At 51.9% G+C, this 16,943-nt stretch overlaps 9 non-coding genes and 1 pseudogene across 9 annotated transcripts; all 10 read left to right on the forward strand.

Annotated features, from left to right (window-relative positions):
* The first annotated feature begins 4,377 nt into the window (after positions 1-4,377).
* On the forward strand, positions 4,378-4,563 carry LOC123740377 (U2 spliceosomal RNA). Its single transcript, XR_006768300.1, has one exon. It is a non-coding gene; the product is annotated as a U2 spliceosomal RNA (small nuclear RNA).
* A 591-nt stretch (positions 4,564-5,154) lies between these two features.
* LOC123740469 (U5 spliceosomal RNA) lies at positions 5,155-5,271 on the forward strand. The gene has a single exon (XR_006768357.1). It is a non-coding gene; the product is annotated as a U5 spliceosomal RNA (small nuclear RNA).
* A 2,284-nt stretch (positions 5,272-7,555) lies between these two features.
* LOC123740395 (uncharacterized) lies at positions 7,556-7,732 on the forward strand (annotated as a pseudogene).
* A 560-nt stretch (positions 7,733-8,292) lies between these two features.
* On the forward strand, positions 8,293-8,409 carry LOC123740470 (U5 spliceosomal RNA). Its single transcript, XR_006768358.1, has one exon. It is a non-coding gene; the product is annotated as a U5 spliceosomal RNA (small nuclear RNA).
* A 350-nt stretch (positions 8,410-8,759) lies between these two features.
* On the forward strand, positions 8,760-8,949 carry LOC123740610 (U2 spliceosomal RNA). The gene has a single exon (XR_006768486.1). It is a non-coding gene; the product is annotated as a U2 spliceosomal RNA (small nuclear RNA).
* A 586-nt stretch (positions 8,950-9,535) lies between these two features.
* On the forward strand, positions 9,536-9,652 carry LOC123740471 (U5 spliceosomal RNA). The gene has a single exon (XR_006768359.1). It is a non-coding gene; the product is annotated as a U5 spliceosomal RNA (small nuclear RNA).
* Positions 9,653-9,998: 346 nt separating this feature from the next.
* LOC123740386 (U2 spliceosomal RNA) lies at positions 9,999-10,189 on the forward strand. Its single transcript, XR_006768301.1, has one exon. It is a non-coding gene; the product is annotated as a U2 spliceosomal RNA (small nuclear RNA).
* A 552-nt stretch (positions 10,190-10,741) lies between these two features.
* Positions 10,742-10,858, forward strand: LOC123740473 (U5 spliceosomal RNA). Its single transcript, XR_006768361.1, has one exon. It is a non-coding gene; the product is annotated as a U5 spliceosomal RNA (small nuclear RNA).
* A 347-nt stretch (positions 10,859-11,205) lies between these two features.
* Positions 11,206-11,395, forward strand: LOC123740607 (U2 spliceosomal RNA). The gene has a single exon (XR_006768483.1). It is a non-coding gene; the product is annotated as a U2 spliceosomal RNA (small nuclear RNA).
* A 554-nt stretch (positions 11,396-11,949) lies between these two features.
* Positions 11,950-12,066, forward strand: LOC123740414 (U5 spliceosomal RNA). The gene has a single exon (XR_006768307.1). It is a non-coding gene; the product is annotated as a U5 spliceosomal RNA (small nuclear RNA).
* Positions 12,067-16,943: the final 4,877 nt, after the last annotated feature.

A 16,943-nucleotide genomic window follows, 5' to 3' on the forward strand; every position in this document is an offset into this window, starting at 1 on the left:
GAAGGAGCAGGAGAGACCATCCTCACCAACGCCCACTCCACGTGCAAGGGCCGGGAAAGAGGTGACATCAGGGCCGTCAGTGAAAGGAGGTGAGGGGTCCGCTATCCAGAAGCCGGAGGTGGAGGAGGCGGGTGGAGGAATGGAGAGCATGGGATCATTACTTGATGGGGTGGAGGGGCTTGGGGCCCTGGTAGAAATGGTGGAAAATCTTCCGGTGTTGGGGTCAAGGGCAGGGGAGTGGGCCTCAGACTCTGGTGTGCCGCTCGAACTCGGGCAGGATGGGAAGGAATCGTCAGTAGGGAGGGTGATCCCGGAACTGGAGCAGGAACCCTACGTCGGCAAGAAGAAGAGGACGAAGCGGAAGGGTGATGTGCAGAAAGAGGTGGGAGGCATAGGGGAAGGGGCAGGCAAGCGTGCGATGGGGGTTAAAGACAGTGCCGCTGATGTGGCCCCCCTGTCCTCACAGGACTCATCCCTCCCTTTACCCCTAGAGGAAATGGACATGACGACCGCTACTCTATCTCTGCATCCTGGGGATGGAGGGTCGCAAGGCTGTTCAGAGAAGCCGGAAACCTCCATCCCCAACCCTTTCCCCGGCTTCATGGGCAGATGACTTGGGGGTCTTAGAGGAAGGGGGAGACAGAGTGTCCCAAGTTGTGCGCAAGCAGGTGGGCTCATCTGAGGAGGATCTGTATCCTTCGGATGAGGGGAGCATTTTTACTTCCCTGTCGGAGGAGATGGAGCGGGGGAGCATCGGGTGAGCCTCTTGTTTTGTTTTTTGTTATTAGTAGGTTGTTGTTAATGTTTTCATTATGGATAAAATTACTTTTGTTAGTTTAAATGTAAGGGGTTTGAGGGATAGGATAAAAAGAAGGGCGGTGTTTAGTTATTTAGAGGGTGTGGGGTTTGATTTTTGTTTTTACAGGAGGTTCACCTAAGGGATGGGGGGGATGTTGTGAGGTTTAAGAGGGAGTGGGATAAAGGGGAATCAGTTTGGGGTATAGGGGGGTTCACTCTTCGGGGTAGGGATCTTGTTTGGGAATAGGGAGGTAAAGGTTGAGGATACTTTTGTTGTTATGCAGGGGAGGGTTTTGGGGGTGGATGTCACATTAAGAGATTGTAGGTATAGATTAGTTGGGGTGTACGGACCACAGGTGGCGGCAGACAGGAGGGAGATGGTGGACTGTCTGACGCCCCTGTGTGTCACAAATAGGCAGTTGGTGATAGGGGGGACTTTAATATAGATTTAGGGGTAGGGGGACAGCAGTGCAGGCGCCATCACCGGGCTAATGGCTTGCCATGGTCTGGTTGATGGTGGCCTGCACACTACTCCGAAAATGGCCGGTCCCACTTGGCGCAACTCCAGGGGTTGCGCGGAGGCTTGACTATATTTTTCTATCCAGGTCCTTGGGTCAGTTGTCTGGTCGGCTGTTGCCTGTGTTCTTTTCAGATCACGACGGGGTGCTCCTGCAGGTGAGTTCTCCAGTCTGCCTCTTCGGTAGGGGGGTATTGGAAGTTAGATCGGGAGGTGCTGGATGAGCAAGCCTTTGTTAATGCCTTTATTGGTGTGTTTCGGGGTTTGAGGGCCTCCGGTCCATGTGCGAGGGGTGTTGGAGTGGTGGGACTTAGTCAAGGTAAGGATTAGGATCTTTATTATAGGATATTGTAAGAGGAGAAAAAGGGAGGAAAGGAGGGAGGTGGATCATATCCATAGGTTGCTCGAACTCGAGTACGAGGCAGGCAACCTCGGCGGGTCGGTCGACTGGGAGAGATCCACTGCCCTGAAGGCGCAACTCAGGGAGCTGCAGGAGCGGAAGGCTCGAGCTTTCCTGGAGCGTGCGCATAGCGGCTTTTTAGAACATAACGAGACTTGTTCCACAATGTTCTTTAAGTCGGTAAGGGATAGACAGAGTAGAAAGGTAATGTACGGGGTTAGGAAAGAAGATGGTAGTGTAGCTAGAGAGCCGGAGGAGATGGTCAGAGTAACAACTGATCATTTCCGAAGTTTCTTTAAGGAGAGGGAAGTAGATGTAGAGCAGGGAAATGTGTTTTTAGAACACTTGTCCCGGCGATTGCCGGAGGACATTAGAGAAGCGATGGAGGCTCAGATCTCCCTAGAAGAGGTTGAGAGCGCCCTTAGGAGGATGGGAAAAGGGAAGGTACCTGGGATGGATGGGCTGCCGGCCGAGTTTTACCTCAAGTTTTGGGGGATACTCGGACCGGTGGTCCTCGAAGTCTTGAAGGCCATTCTCGAGACGGGGTTCCCGGGGGGATCAATGACCGTCGGTGTGCTGTCACTTCTTCACAAGAAGGGGGACGCCACAGACCTTGGCAACTGGCGGCCATTGACCATGCTGTGTGTAGACTACAAGATACTTGCAAAGGTCCTAGCGGATCGGTTGCGCACAGCCCTTCCCTACGTCGTTCATGAGGATCAGACGTGCGGGGTAGAGGGCCGCTCTATCAGGTGGAACCTGCAGTTGATTAGGGACTCCATCGCTTGGGTAGAAGATAGAGGTCTGCCTTTAATGGTAGCAGCGCTTGATCAGGCGAAAGCCTTTGATCGCGTGAATAGATCTTTTCTTTTCAGAGTATTAGGTAGATTAGGATTTGGGGAAAAGTTCATAGGATGGATCCGTACTTTATATGTCGGAGCGGGGTGCCGGGTTAGCGTAAACGGTCACATGGGTGACGTTTTTGACCTCTCGTCAGGGGTCAGGCAGGGGTGCCCGCTCTCGGCTCTCCTCTTCGTACTGTACATGGAGCCTCTGGGGGCTGCCATTAGGGCAGACACAGGGGTGGAAGGCTTGTTAATCCCTGGAAGTGGCGGTCTGCGCGTTAAGGTGACGCAGTACGCCGACGACACTTCCTTGCTGCTTTGCAAGGACTCGTGCTTGACAAGGTCCCTTGCCATTATTGGGGACTTCACCCGAGCGCCGGGAGCGGTTCTTAACCACGCAAAGTCTTCCGTTAAGTTTTTCGGAAGATGGCGTGGTAGGACGGATGTGCCCGGGGGGTTATCTCTCTGTAACGGGGCCCTGAAGATTCTCGGGGTTCATTTTGAGACCTCCGGCTCAGCGACGCTGAACTGGAACATGGGCATCGCAGTGGTACAGAGGAAGCTAGCGATGTGGAGGGCTAGGTCGTTGTCTTTTGTAGGCAAGGTCCTGGTCCTCAAGGTGGATGTATTGCCGTCTCTTTTATATTTGGCGTACATCTACCCATTGCCGGCTTGTCTGAGGAGGCCTCTAGTGAGGCTAGTGTTTCAGTTCATGTGGGGTGGCAGGTACGAGTGGGTCGCCAGGGCACGCATGCTTTGGCCCCATCGGGGAGGGAGGTAGGGGGGTACCACACTTCCCCCTCAAGCTGGACTCAATTTTTGTTTCTTTTTGTTGACAGAGCTTGCTCATCCGGTAGTACACCCGTCCGGTTACCTCCTGCGGGTGTTCTTCTCATACCAGGCGAGAAGCGTAATGGTGTGGTCGAACACGGGTCCTCGGGCGGAACAGCTGCCGTGGCACTTTGGGCACGCGGCCAAGTGGTTACGTGCGCACCCCGAGGTTGAAGTTGCCCGAGTAGGTTTAGACCACAAGCACCTGTACGAGGAGGTCAGACAGGGAGGGTGTCCGACACCTGTGGTGGGTATCCCGGAAGTGGTCTGGGAGGGAGTGCAGGCGCGGGTCTGGACAACAGGCTCAAGGACCTGAATTGGTTGAGCCTCCATAAGTGTTTGCCGGTGCGTTCCATTATGTACCGGCATAGCTTGGCGCGATCCCCACCTGCCCAAGACCATCTTGTGGTGGGGAGGAGACAGTGCGCCATGCCTTTTGGGACTGTGCCTTTGCCGGAGTAGTGTGGGCTAGGGCACGGGTGTTGTTAGGTAAGGTAAGAGGGGATTTTATTTTGTCGTGGGCTCGGGTAGAGAGAGGAGTAGGGAGAGCGAGGGGGACGGAAAGGGACAGATTTCTACTATGGCTTCTCATAAGCCTCTTTAAACGGGGGCTGTGGGAAGCCAGACAGAACATGGTAAAGACAGGGAGAGATTGGGGAGTGGAGGGGATAGTGAGGAGGGTGGAAGAAAATGTGAGGGGGAGGATGAAGAGGGAGGAGAGGAAGTGGGGGCAGCATGCAGCCCGGGAGAGGTGGAAGGGGGGTTTAGGACTGTGGTAAAGGGAATAGGGAAAAGGAATAAGATAGGTATGGGGAGATAGGGAAATATAGAGATTTAGGAATCTAGTTTATGTGGGTGTTGAGGGGGGGGGAAGATGCTCCCCTGATTTGTAATTTGGGTTTCATTTGTTTTGAAATTTCAAATGCCTTGTGTTGAGTTTAATGGAAGTGATGATTATGATTGTTGATGGTTTGTTTATTATGCTTATGGTTTTGAACAGTAATAAAATCTTTTAATCATCTGTTCTTATCAGTTTAATATCTGATACGTCCCCCATCGGGGACTACATATTAAATGGATTTTTCGAACAGGGAGTCGGAAATGGGGCTTGCTCCGTCCGCTTCCACGCATCGACCCGGTATTGCAGTACCTCCGGGAACGGTGCAACACTTTTCTCCCATTGTCAAGGAAAAAGAAATACACCAAGCTATGTAAAACAGCTAGCAGAAGAAGAGAAGGAATGAAAAAGAAGAATCATCCAAACTGAAACAAGTGCGAAGCCCCTTCATGGGGGTCCCCGTTTTCCCGCCATTTTACTTAAAAAAAAAAAAAAAAAAAAAATACATTGGCCAGGAGAGTGTGTGTGTGTGTGTGTGTGTGTGTGTGTGTGTGTGTGTGTGTGTGTGTGTGTTTTGAGCCCCCCCAAAAAATACAATCACTTCACCAGGATTGTGTGTGTGTGTGTGTGTGTGTGTGTGTGTGTGTGTGTGTGTGTGTGGGTTTTGAGCCCCCCCAAAAAAAATACAATCACTTCACCAGGATTGTGTGTGTGTGTGTGTTTTTGAGCCCCCCCCCAAAAATACAATCACTTCACCAGGATTGTCTGTCTGTCTGTCTGTCTGTCTGTCTGTCTGTCTGTCTGTCTGTCTGTGACTTTTTACCCACAGCCCTCGAAAACTTGGAAGAGTGGGTTCGGGGACCACCCGGGGACCCGGCCTAGAGTGCACCGTGTGTGTCTCGGGCCCCGACCTCTGACTTCCATACGACTCTGGTTTCTCTTCATTACGCACAAGCCTTTCGCCTTTTACTAAAGACTTCCGTGGAGAGGAACACTTACGAGTTCAACGTATTTTTGGAAGGGCTTTGCTTCTGGCAGAGCCCGGTATCTTGTTTCAAGAGAAATTGACAGAGATGACGCCGAGACTTTTTGCTCAGGCGTTTGACTTGAAGCCGGCTGACCGACCGGCGTATTTTTCCACTCAAAGTAGTCGCTCGGGCAATTGAGTTCAAGCCCGACGATGACTGGTGTATTTGCCGGGCATTGAACAAATAGTCGCACTAGGATTAAAGAGCTAGTGACCTAACGACGCATTAGCGACTTTTAAAAAAAACACACCCGCCTGTCACCAGGGAAGCGTTGGGTGAGGAGGAGCCAACTTTTGCCAAACCGATGAGGTCTGCCGAGGCCCCGGGCCGGCGGGTGCAGGGGTCAATTTGTGGGTTATCGCTTCTCGGCCTTTTGGCTCAGATCAAGCTTGGTACCGAGGTGCCCCAAAGCCCGCTGAGCCAAAAGGTCGAAGGAAGGCCGGAGGGAGGAAAGGTTTGGAGTGTGGGAGACGGTTTTTTCCATTTTCAAAAAATAATTTTTCTAGTGGCTTCTTTTTAAGAGAGCTTTTTTTTCAAGATGGCTCGACATGCTCCAAACAAGATGCCTGGAGTCGGGATAGCGAACACGGTGAGGTTCGCCTGGAGGAACAAGGAGATGGAGCCGTTTGGGAGGGGAGACCTTTGGGAGAAAAATATTGATTGGGATCCTAAAGTTGGAGGTGGGGGGAAGTGTTGTGCCTCCAGGCGAACCCACTGGAGGTGGCTTACGACGTGACGCTCCACAAAGAAGACAGGTATGAGGACGTGATGAGGAGGGCGAGAGAAGTGGGAAAGGATGGACCGATGTGTCATTACGAGGTGACCAGCCTGGGAAAAACTAATTTCCGGGTGGTCACGGTTAATATGTATAACCCTCATGTGAAGGACGAGGAGGTGAGGACTTTCCTTGGGCGCTACATGGACAATGTCTCCTCGGCAAGGCTCCTCAGGGACTCCCTGGGCTTCTGGGATGGGAAGAGAGGATTCCAGGCGTTGCTCAGGGAGGACCCTGAGGGGTTGGGGTTACCTCCATCCGCCGGCGATGTTCTCCCTGGGGGCTGACAGGGGGACGTTGTATTATGCACGTCAGCCCCGTTCTGCAGGCGTTGTATGGCCTATGGTCATATCCTCGCCTCGTGCAGCACAAAGAAGTGCAGGTATTGTGGATCTGCGGAGCACGAGGCGAGGGACTGTGACGCGCCGAAGGCATGTCACGGGTGTGGCATGATTACGCACCTGTGGCGTGAATGCCCGGCGCGTCACCGGTCATACGCGTCTGCAGCTGGGGGAGCGAGAGCCGGGGATGGGGGAAGAAGAGGAGGGGACAAAGAAACAAGAACTGGCACAGAGGAAAAGGACACACGGCGGGAGAAGAAGGACAGAGCGACAGTAGGAGAAGAAGAGGAAAAGGAAGAAGTGGACATGGTGGAATCGGAGGGGCGGGAGGCTGAAGGAGAGGAGGAGCAGGAGGCTGAAGGAGAGAAGGAGCAGGAGGAGGAAGGAGATAAGAGAGTGGAGGGGTCGGAGAAGACGGCGGTGGAGAAGGAGCTGGAGAAGGGAACAGAGAAGGAGGAGACAGGGAAGACGGAGGTGGAGAGGAAGGAGACTGAAGGGGAGGAGACAGAGAAGGCAGTGGTGGCGGGACCAGAGGGAGAGGGAGTGAAGGAGGGGGGGGCAGTAAAAAGGGGAACCACGGGTAGAGGTGGAGAAGGAGGCAAGTTATGAGAACGTTTTGCCTTTTACTCCACCACTTAAAAGGACTAAAAAGGGGGGAGCGCTCAAGGAGGAAAGGTGGTAAAAGAGGGGGAGGGCAGATCAGGGGGAGGGGAGGGGGAGGTTGCAGGGCCCTCGTGGGCTCCCTCTTCCTTCTCCTTTACACCCCTATCTGAGCTGGACCTCACAGGAATGGCCCAGGATTGGGCGATGGAGGGAGGTTTAAGCTCCCTGTTTAGGGGCATGGGGTCCCCGGGCCGGAGTCGGGAGGGGGTGGTGGATTTGAGTGGGGGGGCACAAGGCACAGAGTGTGGGTGTGCCGGATATTGATTTTGTTTCCAGGGGAGAGGGATGGTGGCCGACGGTGGAGCGTCAGGAGTGGAGGAGGCGTCCCCGTCGGTCGGGAGTATAGGGTGAGTTTCTTTGGGTATTTGATGTGGGTATGGGTTTTGGTTTGTAGGTGGGAAGGGCAGGGAAGACGAGTTTTTGTTTTGGGGTTTTAGTGTTTGTGTTGTAGTTTATAAATGCCTAGTTATGATTTTTGATTGATATATGGTTTTGTATTGAAAGGCTTGAATGTAATAAATATATTTTGTAAAAAAAAAAAAAATCTGTTCTTATCAGTTTAATATCTGATACGTCCCCCATCGGGGGACTACATATTAAATGGATTTTTCGAACAGGGAGTCGGAAATGGGGCTTGCTCCGTCCGCTCCACGCATCGACCGGTATTGCAGTACCTCCGGGAACGGTGCAACACTTTTCTCCCATTGTCAAGGAAAAGAAATACACCAAGCTATGTAAAACAGCTAGCAGAAGAAGAGAAGGAATGAAAAAGAAGAATCATCCAAACTGAAACAAGTGCGAAGCCCCCTTCATGGGGGTCCCCCGTTTTCCCGCCATTTTACTTAAAAAAAAAAAAAAATAAAAAAAAAAACATTGGCCAGGAGAGTGTGTGTGTGTGTGTGTGTGTGTGTGTGTGTGTGTGTGTGTGTGTGTGTGTGTGTGTGTGTGTGTGTGTGTTTTGAGCCCCCCCAAAAAAATACAATCACTTCACCAGGATTGTGTGTGTGTGTGTGTTTTTGAGCCCCCCCCCAAAAATACAATCACTTCACCAGGATTGTCTATCTATCTATCTATCTGTCTGTCTGTCTGTCTGTCTGTCTGTCTGTCTGTCTGTCTGTCTGTCTGTCTGTCTGTCTGTCTGTGACTTTTTACCCACAGCCCTCGAAAACTTGGAAGAGTGGGTTCGGGGACCACCCGCGGGGACCCGGCCTAGAGTGCACCGTGTGTGTCTCGGGCCCCGACCTCTGACTTCCATACGACTCTGGTTTCTCTTCATTACGCACAAGCCTTTCGCCTTTTACTAAAGACTTCCGTGGAGAGGAACACTTACGAGTTCAACGTATTTTTGGAAGGGCTTTGCTTCTGGCAGAGCCCGGTATCTTGTTTCAAGAGAAATTGACAGAGATGACGCCGAGACTTTTTGCTCAGGCGTTTGACTTGAAGCCGGCTGACCGACCGGCGTATTTTTTCCACTCAAAGTAGTCGCTCGGGCAATTGAGTTCAAGCCCGACGATGACTGGTGTATTTGCCGGGCATTGAACAAATAGTCGCACTAGGATTAAAGAGCTAGTGACCTAACGACGCATTAGCGACTTTTAAAAAAAAAACACACCCGCCTGTCACCAGGGGAAGCGTTGGGTGAGGAGGAGCCAACTTTTGCCAAACCGATGAGGTCTGCCGAGGCCCCCCGGGACCGGCGGGTGCAGGGGTCAATTTGTGGGTTATCGCTTCTCGGCCTTTTGGCTCAGATCAAGTGTAGTATCTGTTCTTATCAGTTTAATATCGATACGTCCCCCATCGGGGGACTACATATTAAATGGATTTTTCGAACAGGGGAGTCGGAAATGGGGCTTGCTCCGTCCGCTCCACGCATCGACCGGTATTGCAGTACCTCCGGGAACGGTGCAACACTTTTCTCCCATTGTCAAGGAAAAAGAAATACACCAAGCTATGTAAAACAGCTAGCAGAAGAAGAGAAGGAATGAAAAAAGAAGAATCATCCAAACTGAAACAAGTGCGAAGCCCCCTTCATGGGGGTCCCCGTTTTCCCGCCATTTTACTTAAAAAAAAAAAAAAAAAAAAAAACATTGGCCAGGAGAGTGTGTGTGTGTGTGTGTGTGTGTGTGTGTGTGTGTGTGTGTGTGTGTGTGTGTGTGTGTGTTTTTGAGCCCCCCAAAAAATACAATCACTTCACCAGGATTGTGTGTGTGTGTGTGTGTGTGTGTGTGTGTGTGTGTGTGTGTTTTTGAGCCCCCCCCAAAAAATACAATCACTTCACCAGGATTGTGTGTGTGTGTGTTTTTGAGCCCCCCCAAAAATACAATCACTTCACCAGGATTGTCTGTCTGTCTGTCTGTCTGTCTGTCTGTCTGTCTGTCTGTCTGTGACTTTTTACCCACAGCCCTCGAAAACTTGGAAGAGTGGGTTCGGGGACCACCCGCGGGGACCCGGCCTAGAGTGCACCGTGTGTGTCTCGGGCCCCGACCTCTGACTTCCATACGACTCTGGTTTCTCTTCATTACGCACAAGCCTTTCGCCTTTTACTAAAGACTTCCGTGGAGAGGAACACTTACGAGTTCAACGTATTTTTGGAAGGGCTTTGCTTCTGGCAGAGCCCGGTATCTTGTTTCAAGAGAAATTGACAGAGATGACGCCGAGACTTTTTGCTCAGGCGTTTGACTTGAAGCCGGCTGACCGACCGGCGTATTTTTTCCACTCAAAGTAGTCGCTCGGGCAATTGAGTTCAAGCCCGACGATGACTGGTGTATTTGCCGGGCATTGAACAAATAGTCGCACTAGGATTAAAGAGCTAGTGACCTAACGACGCATTAGCGACTTTTAAAAAAAACACACCCGCCTGTCACCAGGGAAGCGTTGGGTGAGGAGGAGCCAACTTTTGCCAAACCGATGAGGTCTGCCGAGGCCCCGGGGGCCGGCGGGTGCAGGGGTCAATTTGTGGGTTATCGCTTCTCGGCCTTTTGGCTCAGATCAAGTGTAGTATCTGTTCTTATCAGTTTAATATCTGATACGTCCCCCATCGGGGGACTACATATTAAATGGATTTTTCGAACAGGGAGTCGGAAATGGGGCTTGCTCCGTCCGCTCCACGCATCGACCCGGTATTGCAGTACCTCCGGGAACGGTGCAACACTTTTCTCCCATTGTCAAGGAAAAAGAAATACACCAAGCTATGTAAAACAGCTAGCAGAAGAAGAGAAGGAATGAAAAAAGAAGAATCATCCAAACTGAAACAAGTGCGAAGCCCCCTTCATGGGGGTCCCCGTTTTCCGCCATTTTACTTAAAAAAAAAAAAAAAAAACATTGGCCAGGAGAGTGTGTGTGTGTGTGTGTGTGTGTGTGTGTGTGTGTGTGTGTGTGTGTGTGTGTGTGTGTGTGTGTGTGTGTGTTTTGAGCCCCCCCAAAAAAAATACAATCACTTCACCAGGATTGTGTGTGTGTGTGTGTTTTTGAGCCCCCCCAAAAATACAATCACTTCACCAGGATTGTCTATCTATCTATCTATCTGTCTGTCTGTCTGTCTGTCTGTCTGTCTGTCTGTCTGTCTGTCTGTCTGTCTGTCTGTCTGTCTGTGACTTTTTACCCACAGCCCTCGAAAACTTGGAAGAGTGGGTTCGGGGACCACCCGCGAGGACCCGGCCTAGAGTGCACCGTGTGTGTCTCGGGCCCCGACCTCTGACTTCCATACGACTCTGGTTTCTCTTCATTACGCACAAGCCTTTCGCCTTTTACTAAAGACTTCCGTGGAGAGGAACACTTACGAGTTCAACGTATTTTTGGAAGGGCTTTGCTTCTGGCAGAGCCCGGTATCTTGTTTCAAGAGAAATTGACAGAGATGACGCCGAGACTTTTTGCTCAGGCGTTTGACTTGAAGCCGGCTGACCGACCGGCGTATTTTTTTCCACTCAAAGTAGTCGCTCGGGCAATTGAGTTCAAGCCCGACGATGACTGGTGTATTTGCCGGGCATTGAACAAATAGTCGCACTAGGATTAAAGAGCTAGTGACCTAACGACGCATTAGCGACTTTTAAAAAAAACACACCCGCCTGTCACCAGGGAAGCGTTGGGTGAGGAGGAGCCAACTTTTGCCAAACCGATGAGGTCTGCCGAGGCCCCGGGCACCGGCGGGTGCAGGGGTCAATTTGTGGGTTATCGCTTCTCGGCCTTTTGGCTCAGATCAAGTGTAGTATCTGTTCTTATCAGTTTAATATCGATACGTCCCCCATCGGGGGACTACATATTAAATGGATTTTTCGAACAGGGAGTCGGAAATGGGGCTTGCTCCGTCCGCTCCACGCATCGACCCGGTATTGCAGTACCTCCGGGAACGGTGCAACACTTTTCTCCCATTGTCAAGGAAAAGAAATACACCAAGCTATGTAAAACAGCTAGCAGAAGAAGAGAAGGAATGAAAAAAGAAGAATCATCCAAACTGAAACAAGTGCGAAGCCCCTTCATGGGGGTCCCCGTTTTCCGCCATTTTACTTAAAAAAAAAAAAAAAAAAAACAAAAACATTGGCCAGGAGAGTGTGTGTGTGTGTGTGTGTGTGTGTGTGTGTGTGTGTGTGTGTGTGTGTGTGTGTGTGTGTGTGTGTGTGTTTTTGAGCCCCCCAAAAAAATACAATCACTTCACCAGGATTGTGTGTGTGTGTGTGTTTTTGAGCCCCCCAAAAATACAATCACTTCACCAGGATTGTCTATCTATCTATCTATCTGTCTGTCTGTCTGTCTGTCTGTCTGTCTGTCTGTCTGTCTGTCTGTCTGTCTGTCTGTCTGTCTGTGACTTTTTACCCACAGCCCTCGAAAACTTGGAAGAGTGGGTTCGGGGACCACCCGCGGGGACCCGGCCTAGAGTGCACCGTGTGTGTCTCGGGCCCCGACCTCTGACTTCCATACGACTCTGGTTTCTCTTCATTACGCACAAGCCTTTCGCCTTTTACTAAAGACTTCCGTGGAGAGGAACACTTACGAGTTCAACGTATTTTTGGAAGGGCTTTGCTTTCTGGCAGAGCCCGGTATCTTGTTTCAAGAGAAATTGACAGAGATGACGCCGAGACTTTTTGCTCAGGCGTTTGACTTGAAGCCGGCTGACCGACCGGCGTATTTTTTCCACTCAAAGTAGTCGCTCGGGCAATTGAGTTCAAGCCCGACGATGACTGGTGTATTTGCCGGGCATTGAACAAATAGTCGCACTAGGATTAAAGAGCTAGTGACCTAACGACGCATTAGCGACTTTTAAAAAAAACACACCCGCCTGTCACCAGGGAAGCGTTGGGTGAGGAGGAGCCAACTTTTGCCAAACCGATGAGGTCTGCCGAGGCCCCCGGGGGCCCGGCGGGTGCAGGGGTCAATTTGTGGGTTATCGCTTCTCGGCCTTTTGGCTCAGATCAAGCTTGGTACCGAGGTGCCCCAAAGCCCGCTGAGCCAAAAGGTCGAAGGAAGGCAGGAGGGAGGAAATTTTGTTTTGTTTACTGGAATCGTTTTTTCAGATATCCTTTATTTTTCATTGGCTTCTTTTAAGAGAGCTTTTTTTTATTCTTGAAAGAATGGAGAAAAATATAAAGAACAGGTCGGTACCGGGAGTAGGTTTGGCAAATACGCTAAGATTTGCATGGAAGGACCAGGAGGTGGAAGAATTCGGGAGAGAAACATTTGGAAGAACAATCCTGATGGGATGCCTAAAGATGTCGGTGAAGGATGTCCTCTGCCTCCAGGGCAACCCAATGGAGAGGGCGTATGACGTGACCTGCTATACAGAGGAGAAGCATGATGAAATCATGAAGAGGGTGAGGGCGTTGGAAGGAGAAAGGCCGATGTGCTTTTATGGAGTAACAAGCCTTGCCAGGAATAATTTCAGGGTGGTGACGGTTACAATGTACAATCCGCATGTAAAGGAGGAAGAAGTGAGGGCCTTTCTGGGGAGGTATATGGACAAGGTCTCCTCAGAGAGGCTCCTCAGGGACTCCCTGGGATTTTGGAATGGGAGGAGAGGATTCCAGGCCCTCCTCAGGGAGGACCCAAAGGGACAGGGTGGCTACCTCCATCCCCCTGCGATGTTCTCCCTGGGGGCTGACAGGGGGACGTTGTTTTATGCACGTCAGCCCCCGTTTTGCAGGCGTTGTATGGCCTACGGTCATATCCTCGCCTCGTGCAGCACAAGAAAGTGCCGAATTTGTGGATCGGTGGAGCACGAGGCGAGGGACTGCGACGAGCCGGGCGTGCCACGGGTGTGGCTCGTCAGCGCACCTGTGGCGGGAGTGCCCGGCTCGTCGGAGGTCATACGCGTCTGCAGCTGGGGGGGGAGCAGGAGCGGGGGATGGGGGAAGAAGAGGAGGGGAAGGAAAGCCATCTCAGGACCAGGGCACTGGCCCAGAGCGGAAGGTAGCACGGAAAGAAGAGGAGAAAGGAGCGGCAGCAGAAGGAACGGAAGATCGAAAGGAAGGAGAAGGAAGCAAGGGAGTGGAGGAGCGAGAGACTGCAACAATGGAGGGAGAGGTGGTGGAGGGGTGCCGGTGGCAGGGGCTGTGGAGGGGGAGGAGGAGGGAATGGGGGTGAGGGAGTGGGGGGACAGCATGTCGAGCGCCCTCGTTGAAGAGATGAGAGGAATGGTGGAGGAGTTGGCAGGGAAGGGGGGTGTATCCCCTTTACCTCCAACTCCTAGGAAGAAAGTGAAGAAGAGGGGGTGCTCGACAGGCGGTGAAAGGGAGGGGGGGGTGGATGGGGTTGCCAAGCGAGGGATGGGGAGGGAAAAGTTTCTTTGCTGGTTTCCTCAGCCCCTCAACATGTGGTGGAGCGTGACTCCCAGGAAGTGGCTCAGAGCTGGATGTCTGGGGGGATCTCAACTCCTCTTTGAGGAGATGGGGTCCCCTACTCTAAACCCGGAAATTTACAGGGAGGAAGAAGTTACGGGTGTTGGTGGGGAACCCAGGATGCAGAGCACTCCAAGGCCTAACACCATACCTGCATCCTGGGTTGGGGAGATGGAGGAGGACGGGGGGCGTCAGGAGAGCAGAAGACGTCCCCGCCGGAGGAGAAGGAGCAGGGGAGCATCGGGTGAGCCTCCTGTTTTTTGATTGTTTTGGGGTTTTAATTTTAAAGAAGTAATGGTTTTGTGTTGTGTTTTGTAAAAATAATATCTTATGTTAATTTTGTTTAGTTTAAATGTAAGGGGTTTAAGGGATTATGTTAAAAGGAGGGCGGCTTTTAGTTTTTTAGAGGGGGTTGGTTTTGATGTTTGTTTTTTACAGGAGGTTCACCTGAGGGATGGAGGGGATGTCATCAGGTTTAGGAGGGAGTGGGATAAGGGGGAGTCAGTTTGGGGTATAGGTGGGGTGCATTCTACAGGGGTGGGGATTTTGTTTGGGAATAGGGAGGTGAAGGTGGAGGGCACGTTTGTTGTGATGCAAGGGAGGGTTATGGGGGTGGATGTCACTTTTAGGGATAGTAGGTATAGGTTAGTGGTGGTGTATGGGCCACAGGTGGCGGCAGACAGGAGGGAGATGGTGGACTGTCTGACGCCCCTGTGTGTTACAAATAGGCACTTAGTGATAGGGGGGGATTTTAATATAGATTTAGGGTTAGCGGGGGATAGTAGTGCAGGCGCCATCACCGGGCTAATGGCTTGCCATGGTCTGGTTGATGGAGGCCTGCACTCTACTCCGACAATGGCTGGTCCCACATGGCGCAACTCCCGGGGGTTGCGCGGAGGCTCGACTCACATTTTCCTATCTAGGTCTTTGGGTCAGTTGTCTGGGCGGCTGTTGCCTGTGTTCTTCTCAGATCACGACGGGGTGCTCCTGCAGGTGGGGTCGCCAGTCTGCCTCTTCGGTAGGGGGGTACTGGAAATTAGATCGGGATGTGCTGGAGGAGCAAGCTTTCGTTGACACCTTTTTGGTTTCTTTCGGGGCTTGAAGGCCTCCGGTCCATGTGCGAGGGGGTGTTAGAGTGGTGGGATTTAGTTAAGGTAAGGATTAGGGCTTTTATAATAGGATATTGTAAGAGGAAAAAAGGGAGGAAAGGAGGGAGGTGGATCGTATCCAAAGGTTGCTCGAACTCGAGTACGAGGCAGGCAACCTCGGCGGGTCGATTGACTGGGAGAGATCCACTGACCTGAAGGCGCAGCTCAGGGAGCTGCAGGAGCGGAAGGCTCGAGCTTTCCTGGAGCGTGCGCATAATGGCTTTCTAGAACATAATGAGACTTGTTCCGCTATGTTCTTTAAGTCGGTTAGGGGCAGACAGAGTAGGAAGATAATGCATGGGGTGAGGAAAGAAGATGATAGCATAGTTAGAAAACCGGAGGAAATGGTCAGGGTGACAACTGATCATTTCCGAGGTTTATTTAAAGAGAGGGTAATAGATGTAGAGCAGGGAAATGTGTTTTTAGAACACTTGTCCCGGAGATTGCCGGAGGACATTAGAGATGTGATGGAGGCTCAGATCTCCCTCGAGGAGGTTGAGAGTGCTCTCAGGAGGATGGGAAAAGGGAAGGTGCCTGGGATGGATGGGTTGCCGGCCGAGTTTTACCTCAAGTTTTGGGGTATATTTGGACCAGTGGTCCTCGAAGTCTTGAAGGCCATCCTTGAGACGGGGGTCCCGGGGGGATCAATGGCTGTCGGTGTGCTGTCACTTCTTTATAAGAAGGGGGAAGCAACTGACCTGGGCAACTGGAGGCCATTGACCATGCTGTGTGTAGACTATAAGCTCTTAGCAAAGGTCTTAGCAGACCGGTTGCGCGACAGCCCTTCCCTACGTCGTCCACGAGGATCAGACGTGTGGGGTAGAGGGACGCTCTATTAGGTGGAACCTTCAGTTGATCAGGGACTCCATCGCTTGGGTAGAAGATAGAGGGCTGCCTTTAATGGTAGCAGCGCTTGATCAGGCGAAAGCCTTTGATCGCGTGAATAGATCCTTTCTATTCAGGGTGTTAGGCAGATTAGGATTTGGGGAGAAGTTTATAGGATGGATCCGTACTTTATATGTCGGAGCGGGGTGCCGGGTTAGCGTTAACAGTCACTTAGGTGACGTTTTTGACCTCTCGTCTGGGGTCAGGCAGGGATGCCCGCTCTCGGCTCTCCTTTTCGTTCTGTACATGGAGCCTCTGGGGGCTGCCATTAGGGCAGACACAGGGGTGGAGGGCTTGCTGATCCCTGGAAGTGGCGGTCTCCGTGTCAAGTTGACACAGTACGCCGACGACACCTCCTTGCTGCTTTGCAAGGACTCGTGCTTGACAAGGTCCCTTGCCATTATTGGGGACTTCACCCGAGCGTCGGGGGCGGTTCTGAACCACGCGAAGTCTTCCGTCAAATTTTTCGGAAGATGGAGTGGTAGGACGGATGTGCCCGGAGGGTTATCTCTCTGTAACGGGGCCCTGAGGGTTCTCGGGGTCCACTTTGAGACCTCCGGCTCAGCGACGCTGAACTGGAACATGGGCATCGCAGTGGTACAGAGGAAGCTAGCAATGTGGAGGGCTAGGTCTTTGTCCTTTTTAGGCAAGGTCCTGGTTCTCAAGGTGGATGTACTGCCATCTCTTTTGTATTTGGCGTACATCTACCCATTGCCGGCTTGTCTGAGGAGGCCTCTAGTGAGGCTAGTGTTTCAGTTCATGTGGGGTGGCAGGTACGAGTGGGTCGCCAGGGCACGCATGATCTGTCCCATCGGGGGAGGGAGGTAGGGGGGTACCACATCTCCCCCTCAAGCTGGACGCAATTTTTGTTTCTTTTCTGTTAACGGAGCTTGCTCAGCCGGTACTACACCCGTCCGGTTACCTCCTGCGGGTGTTCTTCTCGTATCAGGCGAGAAGCGTAATGGTGTGGTCTAACACGGGTCCTCGGGCGGAACAGCTGCCGTGGCACTTTGGCCATGCGGCCAAGTGGCTGCGTGCACACCCCGA

This window comes from Salmo salar, unplaced genomic scaffold, assembly GCF_905237065.1.
Source record: "Salmo salar unplaced genomic scaffold, Ssal_v3.1, whole genome shotgun sequence".
NCBI classification, from domain to species: Eukaryota; Metazoa; Chordata; class Actinopteri; order Salmoniformes; family Salmonidae; genus Salmo; species Salmo salar.